The following is a 26,463-nucleotide window of genomic DNA, read 5'->3' on the forward strand; positions in this document are numbered from 1 at the left end:
ATTTTTTTGCTAACGAAAATACCCCCCTTTTATTTGGTTTTTGTGTATTTTTACAGGAAGTTTATAACTGTCCGTTTCTGCCATTTTCATTAATGCCAAATGCAACATTCTTTTTGTAATAAGCAATGTAAATGAAGTGTTGCTTATAATCAATGGCATATTTTTTGGTGTAATTTTGTAAGTGAGATTTTTGTATTTTCAGTGCCTGATGGAGATCTGAAAAGAAAACAACGTAAGAGCTCTGATGATAAACAATATAATCCAATTGAGATAACAATAAAATGGAGAAAACATTAAAAGATTTGTGTGTATTCCAAAAAAAATGTAATATGAATTAATATCATTATCTTTTTTATCATTGTTTTTATCTAACTTCGCAATTAGCCACTGGTTAAAAAAAAAATATGTCAACGACTTTTTGAGAAAGCTATTTAGAAATATATGTTTTAAGTCGCTAATTTCTAATCTTCGTTCTCAAGTTAGTAATATACTTGAATATGTAAACATTGGTGACAGCTACAATTGAAGATGGTTACAACTTACAAACGTACCTAATGTTTTAACTAATTTTGAAAGACTACATTGATATTTGTAATTCTGTTATGATAAAGCATATTGCGAGTTTAAATATTCCATTGGAAAACAGACAGCATCAGGTACTGTCCTTTTATAAAATGGTAACAAAATAATCATGTCAAGCACAATGTATTTTTGATTATATTATTTTTGTTTAGCAGCGAGCAGTAAGAGCGATGAGAGCACTTCTGCAGGTAAATAAATTAACTGACGTCACGGTGAACTGCAGATTCAGTACCAAATTAGCGCACTGCTGAAGATTTTGTGCTTTGGATTTGTTATTGTTTACCACCGTGGAAAGGTTAACACAGTCCGAGGGCGAGCTAATTGCGTGTCTGTGTTAGTTGGCGTTTAACCGGCCATCAGAATGGATCGCGAAGTGACATAACAGTCGATGGCACGATATCACATGGTCTCGGCCCGTGAACAGAGGAAAATATTGAGACTAAATTTTACTCAGTTTTTTTTTTTAAATTTTAATCAATAAGCATTCTATTTCTCAAATAAAGTTCTTTTCCGCGGTAAAGTATTCATGATTTGTTCAAGCTCGACACATAAATTATTCGGATTTGGACCAAGGATCGTTATTTACTTACTCATCGAGAAAAAAACGATCATATTGTGACATACTGCTTAACAACCATGGTGACAAACAGTAGCTGTCTATTGTGTTCAAAATATTTGACAATGTTTTATCGATTGTTTTCATGACCATTTTTCAAAATAGCGAAAAAATGTTGAACGAAGTGAAAACTTTTGTATTAGTTGATGAAACATAATTGGATAATATACCAGGCGTTTTGACAGGATCATATTACGTCATATTTGTCATTTTGATAGTTGCAAGTGGCAGAGTGTACTGAAACATTAAATTCCATTGTATTCACATATCATTTCGATCAAAAGCAAAAATCACAAAATAGAAGCATGCGTTAATTTATTTGCTAACGAAAATATCCCAACCCCCTTTTCTTTTCAATCTAAAGGTACTTTTTATTCAAAAATCGTGTAAGTTTACAAGAAGCTCAGAACTGTCCTTTTCTGGCATTTTCATTGATGTCAACTGCAACATTCTTTTGTAATCAGCGATGTAGATGAAGTGTTGAATATGACCACTGAAAAAAAATTTGCCACAAATTTGTGAGAGAGATTTTTGTATTTTCAGTGGTCGATGAAGAAAGGAAACGAAGACAAGGTAAGAGCTCTGATGATGAACAATATTTTATTTTGTCAAAAACGATCATTTCGGTGGTAAAGTATTCATGATTTGTTCAAGCTCGACACATAAATTATACGAGTTTGGACAAAGGATCGTTATTTACCTACTCATCAACGAAAAAAACGATCATATTGTGACATACTTTTTAACAACCATGATGACATACATTACCTTCCATTATGTTCAAAATATTTGATAACGTTTGTGGGTGTTTCATGACCATTTTACAAAATAGGGAAAAATGGTGAATGAAGTGAAAACTTTTGTATTAGTTCATGAAATATCAATGTATAATTTTCTAATTTATCAGGCATTTTGACATGATCACATTTTTGTCATTTTATTAGTTGCAAGTGTCAAAGTGTACTACGTAATTAAATTCCATTGTATTTAAATACCTTTTCGATTCAAGTCAAAAATCTCAAATTCAAAGCATGAGTTAATTTATTTGCTAACGAAAATACCCCCCTTTATTTGATTTTTGTGTATTTTTACAGGAAGTTTATAACTGTCCGTTTCTGCCATTTTCATTAATGCCAAATGCAACATTCTTTTTGTAATAAGCAATGTAGATGACGTGTTGCTTATAATCAATGGCATATTTTTTGGTGCAATTTTGTAAGTGAGATTTTTGTATTTTCAGTGACTGAACGAGATCTGAAAAGAAAACAACGTAAGAGCTCTGATGATAAACAATATAATCCAATTGAGATAACAATAAAATGGAGAAAACATTAAAAGATTTGTGTGTATTCCAAAAAAAATGTAATATGAATTAATATCATTATCTTTTTTATCATTGTTTTTATCTAACTTCGCAATTAGCCACTGGTTAAAAAAAAATATGTCAACGACTTTTTGAGAAAGCTATTTAGAAATATATGTTTTAAGTCGCTAATTTCTAATCTTCGTTCTCAAGTTAATAATATACTTGAATATGTAAACATTGGTGACAGCTACAATTGAAGATGGTTACAACTTACAAACGTACCTAATGTTTTAACTAATTTTGAAAGACTACATTGATATTTGTAATTCTGTTATGATAAAGCATATTGCGAGTTTAAATATTCCATTGGAAAACAGACAGCATCAGGTACTGTCCTTTTATAAAATGGTAACAAAATAATCATGTCAAGCACAATGTATTTTTGATTATATTATTTTTGTTTAGCAGCGAGCAGTAAGAGCGATGAGAGCACTTCTGCAGGTAAATAAATTAACTGACGTCACGGTGAACTGCAGATTCAGTACCAAATTAGCGCACTGCTGAAGATTTTGTGCTTTGGATTTGTTATTGTTTACCACCGTGGAAAGGTTAACACAGTCCGAGGGCGAGCTAATTGCGTGTCTGTGTTAGTTGGCGTTTAACCGGCCATCAGAATGGATCGCGAAGTGACATAACAGTCGATGGCACGATATCACATGGTCTCGGCCCGTGAACAGAGGAAAATATTGAGACTAAATTTTACTCAGTTTTTTTTTTAAATTTTAATCAATAAGCATTCTATTTCTCAAATAAAGTTCTTTTCCGCGGTAAAGTATTCATGATTTGTTCAAGCTCGACACATAAATTATTCGGATTTGGACCAAGGATCGTTATTTACTTACTCATCGAGAAAAAAACGATCATATTGTGACATACTGCTTAACAACCATGGTGACAAACATTAGCTGTCTATTGTTTTCAAAATATTTGACAATGTTTTATCGATTGTTTTCATGACCATTTTTCAAAATAGCGAAAAAATGTTGAACGAAGTTAAAACTTTTGTATTAGTTGATGAAACATAATTTGTTAATATACCAGGCATTTTGACAGGATCATATTACGTCATATTTGTCATTTTGATAGTTGCAAGTGGCAGAGTGTACTGAAACATTAAATTCCATTGTATTCACATATCATTTCGATCAAAAGCAAAAATCACAAAATAGAAGCATGCGTTAATTTATTTGCTAACGAAAATATCCCAACCCCCTTTTCTTTTCAATCTAAAGGTACTTTTTATTTAAAAATCGTGAAAGTTTATAAGAAGCTCAGAACTGTCCTTTTCTGACGTTTTCATTGATGTCAACTGCAACATTCTTTTGTAATCAGCGATGTAGATGAAGTGTTGATTATGATCACTGAAAAAAAATGTGCCACAAATTTGTGAGAGAGATTTTTGTATTTTCAGTGGTGGATGAAGAAAGGAAACGAAGACAAGGTAAGAGCTCTGATGATGAACCATATTTTATTTTGTCAAAAACGATCATTTCGGTGGTAAAGTATTCATGATTTGTTCAAGCTCGACACATAAATTATACGAGTTTGGACAAAGGATCGTAATTTACCTACTCATCAACGAAAAAAAACGATCATATTGTGACATAATTTCTAATCTTCGTTCTCAAGTTAGTAATATACTTGAATATGTAAACATTGGTGACAGCTACAATAGAGGATGATTATAAGTTACAAACATTTTTTTAACAAACTTTTGACTTAAAATATTAATATTTGTAATTTTTTAATGAAAGAATTTTACGAGTTTAAAAATAGCATACATTATATACAGTGAAATTCATACGACATCATGTACTGAAAAATGAAAACAAAATAATCATGTATAGTAATGTGTAAATTTTGTTAAATCAATTTTGTTTAGCTTCGAAAAGTGACACTAATGAGAGCACTGAGAATAGTGAGAGCGCTGACTACAGTTCCGAAGGTATATACATTATGTTAAGTAAGGCTCCATCTCAAAATTGATTGACTTTAAACTTGAAATTGCATGTGATATTTGTATTCCATTTAAGTGAACATTTGGAATTTATTTCAGAGATACTATTTTTAATGCCTGAGAAATTCGTGTGGCACAATGCATCACTTCATTATTTGTTACTAATTAGTTATTTATTACTTTCTTTACAGAGTCAAGTGAAAGTAATGAGAGCCGATAGGTACAAGGTAATTACCCAATTTCGTTATGTTATAAACATAAAACCAATTGCTAACATTTTGTTGGTATAAGACAATTGTTTATTCTAAAGAGGCTGATAACAGCAATCGCGTACATGATTACTAGATTTGATATGGTAATGTAAGTTTTCTTCTCTTACAGGTCAGAAGATTACATGAGAGAGGAACGCTGTGGAAATAAACATAATATCTTTACAAATAAATACATCAAAATAAAAAGAAGACATTCAATTTGATGTACATGCTTTTGTTGTCAGATAAGTAAACGAATTTATTAATTCATATACTTTGCTTAATTTTTTGTCTAATATGAACAACAATGCCTGTTTCTGGTTGGAGGTCAAGTCAGACACCACTCCGTTCATTTAATGGTATTTACTTATCGGATTTTTAACAGGTTGTCCTCTCCGTTCCCGTTGTAGTTCAGTTGGTTTTGATGTTTCGATCGCTTCCTTTCAAGCCTCTCCCTTTTTGTGTCTCGGTTATTCTTTGTTTAAATAATCCCCATTAGTTTTGATCTCACGTTCATTCTCTTTGGAAGTCTTCCCGTTTGTTTAGTGGTCTAGATTATTCTTTTAAATGTGTTCGTGCTGATTTTGATGTAGCATTCTTTCCTTTAAATGTTTCCCTATTGGATTTATTGTTTCGATCATTGGTATTGAAATTTCCCCAATGATTTTGGTGTCTCGATTGTGTTGTCTGGGAGTTACTTACGATTTGAAACATCATCAAACAAATTATCTACATTTACTACAAACTCAGGACTTTATTCAGTTCCAGTTAGCCTACATATAATAGTAATCCATGGCGTCGATTAGTTCTGTGTCGATCTAAAGTGAAATATTGAGATAAATGTATTAACATCCTCATCTTCGCACCACGTGATATGCTATCATTGTACTAAAGACGTTTGTAAATGAAACATCTAATAACTTCATTATCAAGTGCTAAAAACTCGCTCCATTAATTGGACGGATTTATCATTATTCATATTCTGGCAGTTCTATATTGATATTAATATATATTATACTATGCTAATTGCAAGTTAATCTGACTGGTCAGAAATAATGTGATGAATTCACCTGATTCGTTAGTCTGTGCTTTTAAAGGTATTGTTTTAAAAGTCTGCAACCTATGGGCACTTAGTCTGCTCCGTTACTCTGACTACAATTAAGGTAGGCTAGGGTTGGTCATCAAATACAATGTATTGAAACCCCTGTAAAAACAACAACAAAAAACCAACTTCTAAACAATGATTCTCGAAACATTGGTCAGTGACTAACAAACAGTTGGTTCGACGGCCGTGATGCGTTTATATATATGGACAAAACTCTGTATGATTGTGTAAGCTAGACTTATATACTTCCACTTTATTTTTTGCAGATTTAATCAAAATTTGATATATCATGAGAACATAAATATCTTTTTCTTTCTCGCTTTTTTCTGAGTTGGTCGTCGAAGTCAAGGTCCTCTGGTTAGCCTAAAATTATAAGAAACCTATTCGAAAAAGTGATACATGGGGGACAACTCGCACAAGTATCTGCTCTTCATATCATTCATAATGGAGCATGTTATGGCAAAACGTTTCTGCCTTTGACGTCAACATTTAAATAACAGCATACCTTCTGACGCCGGAATATGGCCGATTAGGCATTTCTGTCCTGACGCTTGGAAGTGGGCGTGGTCACGTGGAAAGCAATGTATTGGCGGTGTACTTTATCCAACCTTTCTAGTAGTGGTACGGATTTGATGTCGTAACTGAGGTTACTCCTGGCTGAAAGAGGACCGTCCACACTCTCTTTATCATCAAAATCTAAGGACAGGGCCCGGGGAATATACAGACCTGGGAAAATACAGAATCTACTGTAAAATGCTACAATACAAATTTAAACCGGCTATGTGTCTTAGTTGACCTCTTTCACGATTTACCAATCTCATTTATCTCCCCTTAACTAATTCTTCATTCACAGGCACTTTCCTCGTCTATTGATACAGCCAATTGTATATTGGATGCATTGACAGACGAGGCGAGTGCCTTCGCTTCAATATACTGTCATTATTATCATTACCGATTTGACTTTGTACAGCCAAACTGATAGTCTACTGTCGAACTCCATGACTGTATTATGTCTGACAGAGAAAAAGAATGAAATTAGCGCATATATAAAACAAATCTATGGAAAATGAAAGATAGAAAAAATAAACCAATTTGTTTACATCTGATAGAAAAATACGAAAGCGTCTTCGTGGACTTTTTTGGAGAAATTTAAATTTAAAGCCCCATACTCCAAAACAAAACTATATATATACACTTGTATATATCAATGTTTATATTTTGACCTCTTAACAGTAGTAAGACTTATGTACGTAGCAAATTATCGGGAATAAAATTGAGATAAAATGTATATTTATGAAAGTAGACGGAAAATTTCCCCAAAAAATAACTGGGTCCGACCGACCATTTTATCTTTATTTATATATATTTTTTATTTCGATTTTTTCCACATAATCACATACATCTATAAATCACATATATTTATTTGATATGTTATTATTTACATTAAACCTCAATATTCAAGGACAATTTTAAATAAATATTTAGATTATCATTATACATATTCATAATATGAATGTACAGTACATTGCACATGTAAAATATGGACATGTATTTGTTGTTACTTCACGAAACAAGGTAGAACTATAAACAGAAACTGTGTAGTTTACAAACCCATTGGTTTAACAATAGACAAAAATTCCGCAGTTTACCAACCAGCTAATTTGTTAACTTAAAAGTTGATTAATAAGATTCCATTGATATTTTACCTTTTCTTATTTATTGAAATTATCATTATATTCATAATATGAATGAACAGTACAATACATATGTAAAATATGGACATGTATCTGTTTCTACCTCACGAAACACGGTAAAACTATAAATAGAAAATGTGAAGTTTACAAATCCATAGATTTAGACAAAACATATGTAGTTTATCAACCAGCTAATTTGTTAACTTAAATATTGATTGATAAAAATCCAATTTTATTTTACCTTTTCTTGTTTTTGATGATGATATGTTAACAATGCCATATGTTCTATTTTATTGTTATAGTTGATGTATATTTTGCTTTCAGAAATTATTTGAGTTGTGTTTTTCAATTTACACAAATATATATAGTATCTCATAAGCAGCGATAAAAAGTTTATCTCATAAATATGTTCTATGTCTGTTACAACAAAAAGAAATGTCATTTGGTGTCTAGATAAAGTTATTTGCCATTTGTTTTCCAACATTTCTATAAACAAAACCCAGAAAGTTTTAACAACACTATATTCCCAAAATAGATGAAGGATATAGTTTCTCTTCCAATTGTTTAGACGATAATTTTTTCAGTTTCTGAAAGTTTACATTTAATCAACTTAGTAATAGTATGCAATATTCTGTGCACTAGTTTATAATGCAAGTTAATAGGTTGATTATCATCAGTTACCTCATTTGCTATAAGATAAAGGAATTCACAGGTTTCATTACTGATATCAGTATGTCATATTTCTTGCCACTTTCTTCGGCTATTAAGTGGTTTTTCAGAAAGAGGTCTGATCATAATATAAAAGTATTTAGTGACTTTATCGTGGGTATTCAAATAATTAATTATATGGAATTATAGGTATATCTACATTTATGCAAATTAGTCCCAAAATGCAACGGCAGGATATCAGTCAACACAAAATGGCGGAATACTCGAGGATTTCCTTTGGACAATAATTGGTTTCTTGGAATTTAGCAAGAAAAGAAAAGGTAATAGACTCGAATTGAGATTTTGCTTGACGTCTATTGGATTGCTGGTTAGCTTTTCCGTATTCCTCGAACGTTGTCAACTTCGCCTATCTGAATTTTCTCGATGTTTTGTTGTATGCATTTGCTATATATCAAAATTAAATATTAAGTTGTATGTTTGTTGTTATCTATCAGTTATTACTAAAATATTTTGATAATATGTTCAAATGGAAGCACTATTAGGCAAGTTCACGAAATACTCGATATGTAAACAACGGCAATGTATGTAGTTTATGTGTAGTGCACCTTGTTGTTGTCTCGTTCTCGGCTCAGAGACAAATTCCGAGATTAAAATAAATGCGACGAGTTATTTGTATACATATATGTCGCAAGGATTTCCCCGGTCAAGCGTCCAGTCCAATGATAATTTTAAATTAGTAGAGCGTGAATGAGCATCTTGGATTTCCATAAATACATGTGTACAGCTAGAAATTTAGGTTATTTTGGAGTTTATTATTTAAGTCGTATGTGCGAGATAAGAAGTCGAACAAATGAGATAAAAAGTCGTTCCAACTCGAACAAACAAGATAAAAAGTCGTATGAACGAAATAATTAAGTCGTACGAACGAGTTTATTTGTATCTGATAGAAGTCGACCACCTTCAATCCATAACACGCATTCAAAAGTTGAACCAGACACAAAGTTTGTATACATATACGGGTTTATTCATCAACAGAATAGTAGTACCGAGAACATGTGAGCAATACTGTGTATATTTAGGAAAAAAAACAACATAATGAGTATTGCTGAGGCAATACATTTCCCTGCGGGTCACAGCAGCAATCAAGATTCAATTAGGTAGCCCTGTCGAGAGTAAGAGTTATTATTCCCTCGCGCAACGAGTCGCCAAGGGTATATAGAGATATACCCGTACTAAGTACGTATGTATTTAAATAAGTACGTACGTACGTAATATATTTGTCCGGACCATAACATTAAAACAATGGGTGATAATTTCATCAAACTTTATACACATCAGACCACAACAAGGTGGGGTACATTGTGCAGAAACAGTAGCTCTTGCTTCCGTTTGCATAGAAGTATACCCCTTTAAAAAAAATATTTATCTTGTTGTGAGCATAATTTTCAAACCATGCATTATAATTGCATCAAACTTCATACACATCAAGACCACATCAAGGCGGAGTGTAGTACGCAAGAACCGTATTCCTTTTTTGCATAGTTATTCCCCTTTTTTAAAGAAAAATAATTACCTTGTCTGGAGCATAACTTTCAAACCATGCATGATAATTTCATCAAACTTCATACATATCAAGACCACATCAAGGCGGAGTGTAGTACGCAAGAACCGTAACTTTTACTTCCGTTTTCACAGAGTTATTACTCTTTGAGGGAAAAAATCCTACAACAAATTTCTTACACCAAGTATTGCTACCTAGATTATCAAATCGCAGCATCAAAGAATTGTAACTCGTCCTTCGGTTTTCACATTTCGGTTTTCATAGATTTATTCCTCTATCTATAAACGATACTTACAGTATTCTTTTCTACAGAGGATATGGAAACGGGATGCAGTATACAAAGTTGGGTTAGTAAGTCAGGTTTGCCTCAAATGGATTAGTATTGTTCCGCGATGCCTAATTTCCTACCGGTGAAGAAAATATCTATAATAGATTGTTATCAACTGATTTTTGTTTACTTTTTTACTAACAATAAGAAAGGGTCCACTTCGGTATTAAGTTTGCAACTCTTTGCTTTTTGAGTATACCCTCTATGTCACAAAGGGCCTGTTTCCAGTAATGTTAATTCTCCATAGGAGCCTGCCCCCGTATAACTTCTTATCTAGCTCAACTACAGTTTTTTTCTTTTCCGAAGAATAATTCTATACCTTTCCGACACCCAGATTTCATAATGTCAGTGAAAATGTATTTTTATAAAGTTGTCATTTTTAGCATCAAAGACATAAGGTCGTAAATAAAAGAAGGTTATCTCGAAATTGTAATTCGCAACATAGTATAAATTTCTTTTGATAAATATTTCCAAAACATCGTGTTTATTCATAAATCATAAAATAAAAATTTTCTCGGATGAAAATGCACTTGCAGAGACACAATTATGAAGAAAAATGCTCTAAAATTGCAATTTTCTCCCGTTATATAGTTTTGGATGCAAATTTCCATCACAAAATCGGATAGAGCGTTACTTGTTTCATATGTGTACCAAAAATCAGCTAATTCCATGTGGTGGAACGTTCTCATATCGCCGCCTGAATGTGGTTGTAAATTGAAAGAAAAGGGGAAATGAGTAACAACCTTGTCTGAAACCCTATTATATAGCTTATTATATACAAAATTTTATATTGAATATCAGAGCGGATATTTTCATGACAGTTTTATGATATCTTACGACTAAATAAACAGTATCGATATAAAGATTTACACTGAGGGCACCCTGATACATGAATACTGTTCTATCTCAAGTTGTCCTCTTTTGAATTTTCTGATCGTGTGGCCTTGTACATTTATCTGTATCTTCTTGTCTTTGTCTATACGTTTACGGAATCATTGACTCGACGCTAGCTATTCTTGTCTCACTTTCCTTGTTTTATTGTCCCATCTCCAAAGCGTTATGGCTCTGTCAGGGTCACACTTTCTTTGTGCCTGCCGACCACGCCACATCGAATAGATAGATTATCCATATGAAATACTTTATTTTGTTCTAAGTAATCAATCAATTCTGCGCTTCTTGGAGGTATTGAATGTGATTTATTATATTGTCTTGTTATTTTGTGTAATTAGTTGTTCGTTATTTATCACACATTTTCGCATAATTGTACCAAACTACTAAGTATTAGCTGTTTACAGCAATCATCGGTGGCTTGCTATTTTGTTACTTTATCGACGCTTCATAAACCAATCGTTATTGTTTCAAGATGGAGGGTAAATGTGTTGGAGAAGGCTGTCAACTAAACTTCAAGAAACGTAGTGGCAATTAGAACAGAAGTGCACGCAATGTAAATAGTCCACCATATAAATGGCTCCTAGATACGCTGGTGCAACAAGGATTGATGTCAGCAAAGGAACAAACACTTATTTACCAGAAGTGCTACATGAAGTATCTTCGGAACAAAAATCAGCCTGAACCTGAACCCGGGCAGAACCAGGAAATAGAGGAAAAAGACGACTCCCCGTCCCATATCCTGCCGTTGCTGACCCTTCATGGTCTTTTGAATGGATCATCTTCACACAAAAAATGCTGTCTCTGTCTTGTTACCTTTGCATTAAATGGAACAAAATCATCAGTCTTACCAAAACGTGTAAGACATCACCTGATCTATTCACACAAGCTGTGGTGTCCCACTTCATCCCGCGTCTGCTCCATTCACCTTATTGGTAACGACTAAGATCCGTCTACAGAGGTTGTCCTTGATGGTAGAGGTTCCTTGGAATCTCAGTTATCATCAAAATCGTCCGAAATCATTAATGACCTCCTAGAGGTGTCGCACGTCCTTTCACAGAACCAGTCTGCGTTTGCAATAAGCTTTTCTTCTCTTGATGACTCGGCATGCATGGCCTGGACAGGTTGGTCCAAAGATCAGTTCCTCGAAATCCACTCGCACTGTTCCCCATATCTTTCATCTGGTATATATACCAAGACTACACACGATGCTCTATTACTGTTCTGGGTAAAACTGAAAACCGACATTTCCTGGAGTCAGTGTTCTTCTCTTTTTGGAATTTCCAAGTCAAGTGTGTCCAAAACTTTCCACTCCATAGTACAGGCATTAGACACATCGATAGTCCCACAATTTCTAGGTCCGGATCACTTGACAAGAGAACAGTTGCTCGGGCACAATACTGTCTTTTCAGAAGCATGTTTTGGAGATAAAGCCACTGCCATATAAGATGGCACCTATATTTATATCCAGAAAAGCTCCAATCACAAGCTCCAGAGAATGTCCTACTGTGGCCAGAAGAAGAGAAACTATCTCAAATTCACGAGCATCGCCTTACCAGATGGCTACATTCTGGACACAGTAGGACCATTCACTGGCAGCGAAAATGATGCTACAATTACAAAAAAAGTCATGAACAAGCTTGTTACTTGGCTACAACCAGATGACAATGTTGCCGTTGACCGAGGTTTTAGAGATGTCCTACCAGTTCTCGAAGCCTCTGGCCTCAATGCTAGCATGCCGTCATACCTGAAACCCGGTCAAAGTCAACATTCTGACGTCCAAGCAAATCTTGACAGAACTATCACCAAATCGAGGTGGATTGTGGAATCCTATCATGGTCGTCTGAAACACTGGACGTTCTTCCGAACGCAATTGGTGTCTAACAGCTTTATCAATGTCATCGAGGCTTTGCTTCGAACCGTCACAGCCTGTCTGAATGGTATTAGAGGACCGATCTACCAGAGATCTCCAGAGAGAGATGCCAAAGATAGGCTAATGGCTGAACGTATGAAGGACCGTTTGACAACACCGAATAGTTTAGCTCAGAGAGTCAAGACAGATCCGGATCTATCTAGACGGTCCGAGTTTGTCAAGATGGATGCATCTTCCGTACTGTTTCCCCGTCTCGATCTCGATTACTTGAGAACCATTACGTGTGGAACGTATCAGATATCTCTGGCTCCTAGTTACATCGCCGAACATTTAAGTGATGACGGAGACTATGAGGTGTGGCTTTACCAGCACTCCCCAGACCTTCTCCGATGTCAAATACATTCTCGACACAAAAGCCAAACGAAATACAACGTTTGGATACGGTTCACCGTTTCACCCGATGATGAGGCCCCAATAAAGGACTACTACTGCCAGGGCCCAGTTGGAGAGAGAACGATGGGAATGTGTGCGCACATCTCCAGTATCTTGTACTACATTGGGTATTACAGGGCGCTGGAAAACCCTCGACCATTACAACCACAGGTGAAGAAATTCCGACAAAACTTAAAAATAGTTTTCCATGCGGCAACGGAGTGCATACAAATGTATGTCGAAAGTATGTTTGGGGCTCGATATGAAAGATCCCCGTTACCATGTGACTAACCAAACTTATAAATATAGGTGTTATACAATCGCCCGTAGCTATGAACACTCCCGTAAATGCGAAAACCAACCAAAATCATAAGGAACACGTTTTGTTTGTTGTTCTGTCTATTTGTCAGCCAATGTCTTCAACCACGGGGACTTGTGAAGTAGCCATTTTGGATTTTTTTTTAATGAAAAAGTTTTCTCACTTTTTTTCATATCTGTGTACATATTCTCAACATACCGAGCAGATACTCTCGTGTTTTTGTTAATTATCTAAAGAAAGTCGAAAATCGGCAATTCAACCATAGGCTAATTCAACCCAAGATTTGAAAATGTTCCACCACTTACATGTTGATGATTTTTCCTCTCATCAATAGCATATTACGTACTGTTTAATAGGATAAAAATTGGTTTGCATCCAACGCCCATAAAAGGGTGTATTCTCTAAAAAACACAGTTTTTGTGTCTAAAATGTTATCATCGAAAATGGCATTTTTGAGATTATTTCTTCCATAAAACAGCCAAATGGCGCGATGGAAACATGATTTTTTGTCACAATCATGCCATGAATGTATTCTTTACAGTGACCATCATTTGATTAGACTTTCATTAATATTTTACATAACATGCACATTTTATCAACACTTAGACAGCTTCTGAAAGGTACAACTTTGAGGAGCCATACAAAACAAACCAAGTGACCTAAATCTTTATACTTTATAGATTTGTGACCACAACGGCATGGGCAATGCACCACCAACAGGAAATTTGAATCAGAGAAGGGGCCATTTTGGAAACAGGCCCTTTACACTAAAATTGACAATTGTTTATTTAAGAAGCAATGTTCTTCATTTTGTTGGGATTTTTCCCCCAATATAATTTCGAACACAATTTATTTAAATAGAACAAGACATTCATAAGGGAACGTATTACAAACACACACTCGAAAAAGTGACGTTGGAATAAAGTTGGCGCCGTAAGCCTTGATATTACACCCTTTTGTGATATCACTTCCTTGTTCTACATAAGTATGTGCTGCAGTGTCACTCCATGAGCCTTTTCGGTGTCATTAGTGTTATGAACCGTTATGAAAAAAAATAACTAAGTGTATATATAATAATGCGATTTTTTATGCTAACGACCGTAGGGACTGAACAACTGTTCTGAATACATATTGACAAAACTAGATGATCTGACCACACGAGCATGTTGTACGATGTTTTCTTGCCGAAATATACGCAATCTAATTTCAATCCAAACAGTCTGTCAGATTCAGGTCGCCATTTTTTCACATCAAAGCATGTGCGTTTCAAAGAGTCAGTACTGCAAAGCTTCTAGATGATCTTGTGATCAAAATTTACTGATTATAAAAGAAACAAAAAATATTTCTTAAATATTCTAATTTCAATTGGTTATGCTTCAGATGAGCGAATCATAGCAATTATCTACAATGAATCTTTAATTTTGTACTCACTACTGATAAAAATGTTTTTTTATTTAGATAGTCTTTATTTCTTTCTTTCATTTTATTTCATCTAAAAGTTAAATTTGATTTTGTTCCCCAATATTTTCGCGGGAAATGATATTTGATGACGTAACAGGAAGCGCATGCTATTTAGAACGTGGCCCGGAAATAATGTTCATCTGTTCACGATAACAATTAAAAACAGAAGGTTATCCAACATAATTGGATTGTTTCCGTATTTGTTGAGACACCAATAAGCTAGATTACAACGAAAGGTAACATTAATTTAATTCATAGTGATTTCGCATCATGTTAACGCACCATTACTGCGAAAATATCAGTGTTTGCTTGGACCTTGTTAGGCTACTTTCGTTTTACACTCGTATTTTCACAGTCATAGGGTAAACAGACACAAAATGTGTCGCATGTTATAACGAATCGTAAGGTAAAAGACATATCAAGTGATTACACTTTTGCTTTATTGGGAAGTGTCGTTTTATTAAATTGTATTGCCTTGGCAAGGCTAAGAATAGACTCCGAGTCAGGTGATCAAGCATCAAATTAGATAGCATTACTTCACACCACATGGATAGCTAAAAACATGCCTCGATTCATATAGTGCATGCTTGCTGAATTTATATATCATTGGTCAAAAGGTACATTAATTTCCAGGAAATTATCCAAAATCAGCCTAGACCATGATTAATTAAATTTATTTCAATGCCTCCACTACGGATCAAACCTGGGACCTCTGGATTACTACTATTATGCTCAATTATTTGAGCTTATAGAAGGTCTCTCTAGCCGAGCACTATATTCCGGCGAGTATTTAACAGAGTTACAGTAAGATACTCATGTCAAAATAAATGTTTGGTTTTGTGTTGTATTATTCGTACAACCTATCAACTGGGGTCATTTATGGACGGCCTTTCCAGTGTGGTGAATTTGTGCATCAATACATGTTTCGGGAGTCTGAAGTATGTTCATGTTTGTCTCTTTATTGTACTGTGGAACTGTGGATCTGACGCCAATTTTAATGTTACTTACAAAGGCATACCCATATTGCTGAAGACACCAAAAAAAAGAAAAGACACATCACATTTCATAATCGAACTTCATTATCGCAGCTTCTTCGCTAGCCAAAGGTTCATTATTTTGTATTCAACCTTAACATAATTTGCCTTGTGCTTAATATCCCTTGTCTGCCACATAGAAGTATAACCTTTTACAATTTCATTGGATACTCTAAACAAAGACACACTATAATTTGAAAGTATGATTGTTTCTACTAACAAATAAAAGAAAGTACCAGTTATTTGGTAGGTAGGGTTTAAAATAAAACCTGGAGATACATGTATCTCAAGTTTATGTGTAATCGATCTACATATACTAACGAATTAACGTTAATGGACTACACAATGGTAACAAATATTTGCAATTTTAAGGAATAAATACCGAATTTGGGGAAAAAATTAAAGGTAGGTCGGATAAGTAGAAACAATTCTTTATTATAGTTGGCCTATTAAGGCTAAGTCATGAAAATGTTATTTTGATTTTTGAAAATAAAACTTATTGAAAGATGGGATTTTACACACTTGACAGGTAATGAAACAGAAAAAAAACTTAAAACATGATTGAAATGTCTTTTTTGCAGTTCCTACAGACTGTATAAACACATTATGAAGATGTAAAATTAAGTTCATTTTACACAAATTACCAGATTTTATTGTTTACCTTTTGTTAATTTAGTTCGTCTGTATTTCAACACTGTTCTCTGTGTAAGAATAGGGTTTTTCGTTTTTTGTTTTGGTTTTTATAAAGACTGGTAACATTTTTTTAAGTCTAAAAGAATCTGATTGACAGCTTGACTACAGAGCAGGAATTAAGCTAAAATCTTTCAACACAAATACTTTGTCATATCTCTTTGATCCATTCAAACCTTAAAGAGGCTTGCCCGCAGAGAGATCAGAAAAATTGGCTAATAGAAAAAGATTTTTTACACATGACAGATTGTTGGAATTGTTGAGTTTTTCATTTTCCTTATAAAACGCTGAAAAGTGATATTAAAATCTCATTTTTAAATATTATTTATTTAATCGCAACCCGCAATAAGTCTAATTTGATTGACACATCAAAGAAACAAGCACGTGCACAGTGCCGCACAGTGATAACTTAAAAGGCAGCGGCGATTTACAAAGAAGATTTGCCGTTATATTCCATACATTTCCCTCTCAGGTTGAGTTTTAAAACGTCTTTTAAATACATATTCTGTAATTGTTTTCAAGAAATAAAGTCGGAAAGCCTCTACTTTTGTCACATAGAAACGTGTACTGAAGTTTATTTAGTGATCGGAGATGTGCCGTTTACCGGTCCGTCTGCGGGTAAGCCTCTTTAACATTTCAGTCATTTCCCAAATCTGTAATTTTTTAATTAATTATTGTAAAAAATATATGTTTCCTTTAATAACAAAAACATCTTTTGTTAAACATTCATATAAGCATTGGTGTATAAATCCAAAACTACTTGTTGACATGATACTTCAATACTTTTAGTCAGATTGTGATATTGGATCTGGCAACCATACTTTCTTTAGGTCAGACCCTTGATGAGATGCATTAATGAGTAGCAAGAATTTCGTCTGGCCAAACGAAAAAAGTTAGACACTGACAAGCTCTCATACAGTTGTTGATTTTGGTTTAGACACATTCTCAAATGACAGATAATCACAGGTTAAATTCAGGGTTAGATTTTCACTAACTTGAAGGGTTGTCCTCCTTTGTTTCCTTGTTTCTTTCCTATTTATTTTATTCAAGAAAAATGGTATTAGTTATTTTGTCTCATTGAGTTCATTTCTCCAATTAATCGAGTTCAAGAAATCTGGAAGTTACAAAAGATGCGAAACTTTACAAATTCATTTCTGCTTCCATGTGGTTAATATTTTAACATTTTCAATTATGGTTGTTTCACTTTCCATTGTGGGGGTAGGGGGACTTTTTCATAGCAATCAGATACAACTTTTTTTTATACCAGTAATAACGTTCACACTTTATAATATATATAGACATGCTCTGTCATTTCCTTTTAACAATACTTTTAATGAATTTTTGAGTTTGCTTTAAAACTCCCATACTGAAGATGTTGGACATCGTAAATTGACAGATGTGTCAGATCAGCACATACTTAATTCGAAATTGCATTACCGCAACACTAATTATGTCTCTTTGCTTTCATTGTTAACGTTACCCGACTCAAACAGTTTTCTCCTTGTGGTTAATCATCTAATTGTGACAGTTTATGATAGAGGTCATAACTCCTCTGTGGTGGAGGGAGGGGCCAGAAAGGACAAATAGTCTAAGAGAACATCCCTGTTAAGTTGTTCTTCTTCTGTATGGCTAACTTAATCATCACAATGTTTTCAAACTTGGTCTGGAGCATTACTTGGCTGGACTAAATGCTGTTTTAAGAGACTTGAGTTTGTTTCTCTTGTAGCACTCTGCTCAATTTCACAGGAGTCAAACATGCTAAAAAACTTTTTTATCAATAGCCAAGAGGTCAAGAGAAGCAGGTGATTGATACATGCCCATGGGGCCTCTTGATTGGTTGCTACACAATACCCCAAGTACTCTTTCATGCCCGGAGGTCTATTAATTGAAAATCAGTTGAAGTACAATATATTTAGCTGAGCTAATTATGCTTATAAGACGTTATCAAATTCTACCTTGTGCCTGCTTGCCGGGATAACTTATAGAGGCCTGGTGCTCAAGGTCACCGTTACTAAAGAAAAAATTTGCTTGGAATACTACATGTAGCTTCGGGTTTAAAAGTCAAAGGCCAAAGATAATGTTACTATAAATAGGAAAAAGATATATGCACATAACTTTTATGCTGGGTTGTATGCAAAGTACTAACCCAATGCTATCTTAAACATATTTTCTTATTCTTCAATTAACATTGAGGATAGATACGGCAGCTTTATCAATACATTAATATATAAATACTTATTACCGGTAAGCTTGTAATTAAACAAGGGTTGGCAAACTTGCAAAATATGTCACAGGAGAAAGAGGAAATGTTGTTCCAGATCAGGGTTCGAACTCGGGACCCTTTGCTCTCTAGAAGGACACTCAAACACAGCTACCTGGTCTCCGATGATTAACCTACTCCAGTTCCGCTACAGACTTATGAAGTGTTTACAAAACAATACAATATTGATGTGACCCTGTGCCTGACTGACATTACTAAGACACTGAGCACATTGGGTACATTGATTTTTGCTTTAGTAGGGAAAATCGTTTTGTTTAATTGTATTGCCTTGGCAAGACTAAGAATGGATTCCAGGTCAGGCGGTAAAAGCATCAAAATGCATATAGCATCACTTCACGACAATCACATGGGTACCTGAAAGCGTACACTGATTCATACAATGCATTCTTCAATCTTGGTAAAGATACATATCATTGGTAGAAAAAGAACATTCATTATATGAAATTATCAAAAATAAACTAAGAGGATGAAGCAATTTATTCCAATGCCTCCACTACTGATCGAATCTAAGAACTCTGGATAACTACTATTCTGTTCAACCAACAGACATATATACTCCATATAAAAATAAATGTTTGGTTATGTGTTGTTTAATGTACAATTTATCAACAGGGGTCATTTATAGTTATGGACAGCTTTCCCTGTTTGTGACATGCATGCGTGTGGTTGATGTGTGCATAAATACATGTTTCAGGAGTCTGTAGTATGTTCATGTTTGTCCCCTTGTGGTATTAATCTGGAAAACTTTTAAACAAATTTAAGCTTGTTCCAGCACAGGCCACCTATGTCTTTCCCTTGGTTGTCATATAGATTAAGAATATGGTCAATATAATCTCTCTCATTTGATATAAACAATAAACGCAGAGAATATTTCCCGAACTATTAAGTGCTATCGCTTCACACAAACTTGTATCACTGACTAGGATTGATGTTTAAACGGGAATAGACTATACAATCTCAACAAATGTTTGCATTTCAGGAAAAAACACTTTTGGGGGAAAACCTGTCAGATTTTTAAGGTTCAGTCAGGCTGATCTTGTAATTTCAAAGTAAGAGGAGGTAAAACCATTTGTTTGTATACATGTTTTTGAGTTAACTAACAGCATATTTATCCAATTACAAAAAATATTGCCAAATTTAAAATCATGTAAGCATTTCATTACCCATCCCCATTCAATTCTGTCAAAGGCTTTTTGTTGGTCTAAAAATATCATGGATCCTTCTTGGTTTTCAATGTCACAATAATCAATTATATCTTGCAAAAGTCTGTTAGCATCCATAATGTTTCGGCCTGCTACAAATCCTTTTTGATCTGTATGAATTATTTTTGGTAGTACTGTTTTCAATCTATTACTTTAAATTTTTGCAATTATTTTATAATCAGTACTCAACAGTGTCAATGGTCGCCAATTCTTAATATCTTCTCGCTCACCTTTCTTCTAAAGTAGTTTTATAATACCATTATGTTGTGAGTTTGTTAACTTATTGTTACTGAAAATTTCCATAAACAATTTTATAATTTCATCTTTTATTAAGTACCAGTATGTTTTGTAAAATTCAGCTGTTATACCATCTTCTCCAGGAGATTTATTTAATTTTAAGTCATTTATTGCTGTAGTGATCTCTTTCTGTTCTATAGGTCTTTCCATAAAAGTGCTTTCTTCTTCTGTTAGTTTGTTTTCTATACGTTCTGTTAACTGTTCCGCTTTGTCAATATCCCACCCCTCTGAGCTGAAGAGTTTTTTTTGTTTTTTTTTTCATAAAGTATATTATCAATCCCAGTTACATAGTGTCCTTCCTCATTTTTTATTCTGAACCATTGTGTATTTTCTGCATTTTTCTTTTCTAATCCAAAGAAATACCTTGTTGATTTTTCTCCTTCTTCGTAATCTTGGACTCGTGATCGGACTTTTGCAGCATCTGCTCTATTATTATGGTATTGTTTGATTTTAGTTTGCAACTTTTCTATTGTATTAAGGGTTACTGGATCATTAAAATTGGCCTTAACAAGTGTATCTAGTTGATCTTCAATTTTTGTTATTTCCTTTACTTTAATATTAATCTGCTTTCCAACTTCCATTGCCAGTTCTTTTATCTTTATTTTGGTAATATCCCACCATTCAAGAATAGTTTCATACATGTCTATTTCTTTTATCCAATGTTTCCAGCAAGCTTCTAATGAATTTTGAAAAATATCACTTTTAATAACCTTTTCACTTAATTTCCATGAACCTGGCCCTCTATCAGACTCATATAAAAGTAATTTCATTGAAATAGACTTATGGTCACTATAAGGACAATGTTTAATTTTTATATTACTCAATAACGATGATATATTTTCATGTGTTAGAATCATGTCAATTCGTGACTTTGATAGTCCACGTTGAAAAGTATACTGAACTGTAACTGGGTTGTGTATTCGCCATATGTCCTGTAAGCTGTAGGTAGCAATCAATGTGTTTAATTCATTACAACCTATATCATCCATATTTTGGTTTGAATTCCTATCTTTTGACTTATCCAAAACACAATTAAAATCACCAATTAAAATATTTTCAGTATTATTATCAGTTATGATGAGCCTACCCAGTGTGTTAAAAAAAATGCTTCCTTTCATTCCCTTTATTTGGTGTGTAAATGTTAATTATCTGAAAGGTTTTATTTTCTGTTGACATTTTACAGGATAAAATTCTCCCATGGTTATCTCTCAAATCTTCGGATATTTTAATGTAAGATTCTATTTTTCTAGTAAATAGAATGGCAACACCTCTCGATTCGGTTGTTCCATTATTCCAAATACTTTCTCCACCTGTTATATCCTTCCATTCATTTTTCCATTTTACAACATCCGAATCTACACAGTGTGTTTCTTGTATACAAATAATATCAATTTTTCTACTTTTCATCCAGTGCATTAATCTTGCTCTCTTGCTACTATTTCTCATACCATTTACATTTAAGGTAGCACATTTTAAAGTATTATTAGACTTCATTGTAGCACATTATATTTTATACATGTCTTATATTTACATATTTTACATTCTGGATTCATTTTCGACAATTTCCATTTTACCACATCCAATCCATACAGTATATTCATTGTATACAAATAATATCATGTTTTTACTTCTCATCTTGCTCTCTTATTACTTTTTTCTCATACTTAAAACATTTTAAAGTATTGTTATTATACTTTATACATGCATTATATTTATATATTATACACTTATTTGAATAAAGCTGCATTATCACCTTCAAACAATCAGCAAACTTAGTTAGATAATCATGATTATAAACTTAGACAAAACATTTCTGGTGTTTTCAAAATAAACACTTCCATCGCATAGCGCCACACCAAAGCACCTGAACCTCGTTTTGTAGCAAAAACTAAAGGCTATATACACATGTACATGTAAATATTATAAAGAATTTGTATATCGATTTAAGGGTGAACATGTAAATGGTATTGATTTGAGAAGTGTAACCATATATTTTAAACATTTGATTGCTGACACGAGTAATACTGCCAACGCTGCGAACAAATCACAATCCATAATTTTAACACCACGCACACAAATGGTGCAGTGAGTGTCAATCAACGCACCTGAGCGACACGTATCTCTAGTCACGGTACAATGCACTTGTCACAGATCGACACGTGTAAATATTTCACACATACGTTGTTAAATATTTTTCTTTATATTGCATATTACGTACCATTTTAGGTCCTGAACTTCACATTATATTTCACCGGTAAATATAATTCATTATAGCTATTAGCTATTATTATAATAATATTATAGCTATTAGCTATTATTATAAATTCATCATTACAGACTTACTTCAAAGTGTAGATAGAGCCGCGTAGCCCAATCGCAAGCTGAAAGGCATATACCCCCTCGCTCTCCAATCACAATATTGCTACAAATAGCACAAACACCAAGGCGGCAAAATGATAACATGTACATTACACATGTTCGGTATGAGTAGTACTAGCGGATCCAGAGGGGGGGGGGGGGTGTGTCCCCCTTTCAAATACCTGGATCGGGGGGGGGGGGGGGGGGGGGGGTCCCCCTTTCAAATACCTGGATCCGCGCCTGAGTAGCGTAGTGATTGATTTATTCTTATTCTTATCTAGAATATTACTTTAATTGAGACTGTTTAGTAAATTTAACTTTTCGATTTATCACAAAATACAGTGCAAGATACAAATAACAACATAGTGTTGAACTTCGCTTCTCTCGAGATCGTTAAAATGTTACATATATATAGTGTTTTGTTTTATAAGTGTCGAAATTTCATTTCCCGGTAAACATTTGCGCTACTTATCTAGGTAGGATTTAATCAAATGATTTGGAGTGTATATATGTACTATACATTTACAACACAATGCATCTCTAGTATCGCTAGTATCAATCGTGATTTCACTACATATAAATGTATCCCTGTTTTTCACAACATTGGGCTGTGGGCTGAGATACTGTAAGTTCAAAATGTAAGTCCAGCTACAGTAAATGGGCCGTACAACAACAAACACATAACGATATCGGGCAGTGCACCTGTCAATCATGAGTCAAGTCCTTTGTTTCACTAATCCCCAACACTCTTCCACATCGTGTCGCGCGTTGTCAGTAAACAGGTGACCACTCGGGTTTTGAGCCTGTGTCAGTCGGTGTTTTAACCGAGATGCAACCGACTGAGTGAGTGGAATGAAGATATTATACCTCGCCACTGTGGCAGTGATTTGGGACCATACCACCTGACGAGTACTGTATTTGATTCAAAATTGCATGATCTCGTCAATAATTATGTATCATTGCTTTCATTTTAAGTTTTCTCCTTAAGGTTTTAATCTAATTGTGACAGGTTGTAATAGGGGATATAACTCTTCTGTGGTGGAAAGCAGGGTCAGAAAGGCATATAGTCCAATACAACATCCGTGTTGAATTGTTTTCTTCTGTATGGCCTATTCGATGATCACAATGTTTTCAAACTTGGTCTGGGACATTGCTGGCCTAAGTATTGTTCAAGAAACTTAAGACACTCTGCTGGCCCCAAAGGAGGGGGAGTGGGACCCAAAAGGGCGATTCTGCAATTGTAATGCACATTCTGTAGTTATGGTTCCAAATCATGAATGCTACTTGGTTTGTTTGAATGAATGACCTTTACCTTCATTAAATACCACTGGAGCTAGACATGCAATAACCTTGTAAATCTTCAACTCAATAACCTTGAGGCCAAGATACCTAATATTGGGCCGGTAGTATGCTGGTAAAGAGAGATACAAAATTTGTTTACAAACGAGCAATATTGACGTATTTTCAAGGTCACATCAGACAAACCTGTCTAAATGTTTTAAACTTTTTTTCTCTCAATATCAAAAAGAGGTCCAGAGAAGGTGATTAATGCTGGCCCATATGGCCTCTTCTTTGGTTGCTGCACAATACCTTAAGTACTCTTTCAGACTCGGATGTCAAAGGTCAATGCCACTATTTCTGTCAAATGAAAATCAGTTGCTTGGAATACCACATGTAGCTTCAGATTTGAAAGTCAATCATTAAAGATAATGTAACTATCGATAGAAAAATAATGCACATATCAATCAAAGACCATGCTTTCCCTAGATGAACAAGAGGTCAAGGGTCATTAAGTTCTCTGGGCATGGTATTATTTTTTCTATTTATTGTTTTCAATTTTCTTGCATTTGGTAATTGTAATTTTTTGTCAGAACCAACATCTCATTTGCAAACGAATTTTTACAGTGCAGCGCTTACGACTTTCTCAGCTATACTTTATTGTTATCAACTCAACAACTTCACAATACCTATTATCTGGCATCACAATATACAGCCATGAATGCACTGTTAGGCTAAAATTCTGTTTACAAGGTGCAAAGCAGCAAAATTTTCGCCCGGTGGCTATAGTTCTCGGGGCTATAAAGAGCCCCGGAGAGCTAAAAATTATTAGAAGCCAATGCTACTGGTCACACATTTTTTTTATATTCTTTACGTAGTTGGATACGGCAGCATTTTAGATACTTTAATATATAAATACTTATTACCGGTTAGCTTGTACCTAAATAAGTATTTATATAATAATCCGAATCTTTATGTTAATGACCGTAGCAACTAAACAACAACTATTCTGAATACATATTGATAAAATTATATGATCTGAACACACGGGAACATTGTACGATGTTTACTTGCCGAAATGTACGCCAATCCAGACCGCCTCACAGCTTCAGGTCGCCGTCTTTGTTCAAATCAAAGTATCTGTGCGTTTGAAAGTGTCAGTATTGCAAAGCTTCCAAAAGATCTTGTGATAAAAACAATTAAGATTAATTTCAATTACTTATGCTTTAGGTTAGCGAATCGTAGCAATCATTTACGATGGAACTTTAATGTTGCACTTAATACTGATCACAATATCTTTATTTATGAATTCGATGACGTAACCGGAAGTCAACATGATATTAGAACGTGACCCGGAAAACATGACAATTATAAAAGATGAAGATCATTGAACATTACCGGATTATTTTCGCATTTTTTGAGACACCAATATGCTAAAATACAACGGAAGGTAACAATGATTTAGTTCATAGCTTTCGTATCAAGTTAAACGAACAGTTATTGCGTAAATTTCCGTTTTTTGCTTCACCTAGTTGCCAGGGCTAGACCTACTTACGTTTTAAAGTTTACGGATACAGTGTGGTCATATAAATGATTCATCTTCTCAACCATAGTCGATCTAAATACTTAACCGCGGGATTTTTTTCTATTAAGAACATTTGTACTTCTCAGGTACAGTGCATCTTTGTTTAAACATGACTGATCTACAGGTCTGATCTGACTACCCTCAGCTGACCTTGACCACAGGGCCACGTTACTATCGTATCCTTTTGTAAACACTTCATAATTAATGTCTGTGTATCCCATGTATTAACTTCATACTTCTGTTTACCATATGACTCTTTCTACTCTATAACTCATAACCTGTGTCAGGTTTACTGGTTATGAGTCACAGGGTAATCAGACAAACATGTACAAGTATCAAGTGTATCACAGGTTAAAAGTCATAGGTAAACAGACATATAACAGGAGAAAAAGAAAACGTAGTAGCGAGACCGGGGTTCGAACCCAGGACCTTCCAAATTCTAGACGGACACTCTACCACTGAGCTACCCGGTCCCCGATGATCAACCCAGTCCAGTTCCGCAAGATTCCTCCCTCCTTTTATCAAGTCTTCGCCCCCACAGACAACATAATCGGATATCCCGTACCTTTAGCATCATCCCAATGCTTTAAACAATGATTTGGAAGCTCGCAAAATATGTAACAGGAGAAAAATGTA

General features: G+C 34.3%; 1 long non-coding RNA gene across 1 annotated transcript in view; it reads left to right on the forward strand.

Annotated features, from left to right (window-relative positions):
• Nucleotides 1–200: 200 nt before the first annotated feature.
• LOC117330786 overlaps nt 201–26,463 on the forward strand; it is a 44,280-nt gene continuing 18,017 nt past the window's right edge. Inside the window, exons 1-2 of the long non-coding RNA XR_004533400.1 lie at nt 201–232; nt 4,447–4,509. This is a non-coding gene — a long non-coding RNA (uncharacterized LOC117330786). The remainder of the gene's footprint in view (nt 233–4,446; nt 4,510–26,463) is intronic.

This window comes from Pecten maximus, chromosome 7 (assembly GCF_902652985.1).
Source record: "Pecten maximus chromosome 7, xPecMax1.1, whole genome shotgun sequence".
In the NCBI taxonomy this organism is placed as follows: Eukaryota; Metazoa; Mollusca; class Bivalvia; order Pectinida; family Pectinidae; genus Pecten; species Pecten maximus.